This window comes from Rhincodon typus, chromosome 14 (assembly GCF_021869965.1).
Source record: "Rhincodon typus isolate 14 chromosome 14, sRhiTyp1.1, whole genome shotgun sequence".
Taxonomy (NCBI): Eukaryota; Metazoa; Chordata; class Chondrichthyes; order Orectolobiformes; family Rhincodontidae; genus Rhincodon; species Rhincodon typus.
Window position 1 is genome coordinate 30,758,749 of NC_063345.1, and position 1,745 is coordinate 30,760,493.

At 43.9% G+C, this 1,745-nt stretch overlaps 1 protein-coding gene across 1 annotated transcript in view; it reads left to right on the plus strand.

Annotated features, from left to right (window-relative positions):
- The first annotated feature begins 227 nt into the window (after positions 1-227).
- Positions 228-1,745, plus strand: part of LOC109938224 (uncharacterized protein C8orf48 homolog) — a 91,224-nt gene continuing 89,706 nt past the window's right edge. The window contains exon 1 of the mRNA XM_048605214.1: positions 228-405. The gene's annotated coding sequence lies outside the window, so the exon portion shown is untranslated. The remainder of the gene's footprint in view (positions 406-1,745) is intronic.

The following is a 1,745-nucleotide window of genomic DNA, read 5'->3' on the forward strand; positions in this document are numbered from 1 at the left end:
ACGGTAAGGGAAAACAAAACCTATTCAGACAGTAGGAAAGCTGTAAATTTAATCAGAAGTCTGTGTTAACAGTAAGTAATTATAAATGACGTCTGTATCCAGCAGATCTTTATTTAACTTATTTGCAAAATCAAACGCCTTAGTTAAGGCTCTGGGGAGATTTCTCCCCTCAGAACACATTTAAAATGGAACATTCCAGATCCTTTTAGAACTATGCAGCACTGTGAGGTTGGGGAGGAAGTCCAACAGCTCACAGGAATTCAGTTATTTATTATTTAACTTTCTGTTCTCAGGGACTTGAGTGAACTGTAAAAATAGAGCACAGTACATAATCTCCCATTGAACACGAAGGAAACCACTAAATCTCTCTGAAAGCCCAAGGGTCGCAGTTCACTGAACTGAAAGGTGAGAAGAGATTACATGCCTGTTACCAAGACGACGATTTCAATCTGCAGACATTTGAGAAAGAAAAAATGGAGGCAGGAATGATTTAACGAGGTTTTTGTGAGAGATAGCACTCATTTCATGGAGTTAAAGAACAAACTTGCATTTTCAACTGCATTCTCCAGAACTATTGTGCCAGATTTCAATGACTTTGTTAAAGTGTATATTTAACAGTTAATTGTTCTCTGTTCTCTCGAGACACTTGGGTTAATCCGACACTCATGCTCCTGTGGAATATGAGTGAGTGAATTAATGGTACAATTTTTCCTGCCTTCTTACCTTGATTCTTATAGCATCCAGCTGATAGTGATGAATTAAGTGACTTCAACTGTTTTCAATGTTATTTTTTAAAGACAGTTTCCCCAATTCCAATTTTCATCATTTGACCGTGGGGTTTGCAGACTAGTATCAAGATAAGCCTGATCCCATCTAACACACATACACACCCCCAGCCAGAATGTTACACTGAGATCAAGATCAGATACTCGAGGCAATGTTTTTATTTGGTACTATGGGGATATATTATACATATAATGACCGGAAATCTTCACCAAGTTTTTTTGTGTTTTGCCGATTCGCAGGCATTATAATTAAAATCTAAATGCCCACTGTATGCACAGGTCACATGTTTTTCATTGGCGATAGTAGGAACTGCAGATGCTGGAGAATCCGAGACAACAAGGTGTAGAGCTGGATGAACACAGCAGGCCAAGCAGCATCAGAGGAGCAGAAAGGCTGACGTTTCGGGCCTAAACCCTTCATCAGAAATGGGGGAGGGGAAGGGGGTTCTGAAATAAATAGGGAGAGAGGGGGAGGCAGATAGAAGATGGATAGAGGAAAGGATAGGTGGAGAGGAAACAAACAGGTCGAAGAGGCGGGGATGGAGCCAGTAAAGGTGAGTGTAGGTGGGGAGCTAGGGAGGGGATAGGTCAGTCCAGGGAGGACGGACAGGTCAAGGGGGCGGGATGAGGTTGGTCGGTTGGAGATGGAGGTGCGGCTTGAGGTGGGAGGAGGGGATAGGTGGGAGGAAGAACAGGTTAGGGAGGCAGGGACGAGTTAGACTGGTTTTGGGATGCGGTAGGGGGAGGGGAGATTTTGAAGCTTGTGAAATCCACATTGATACCATTGATAATAGGAACTGCAGATGCTGGAGAATCCGAGACAACAAGGTGCAGGGCTGGATGAACACAGCAGGCCAAGCAGCATCATAGGAGCAGAGAGGCTGACGTTTCGGGCCTAGACCCCCTGCAGCCCAATGGTATCAATGTGGATTTCACAAGTTTCAAAATCTCCCCTCCCCC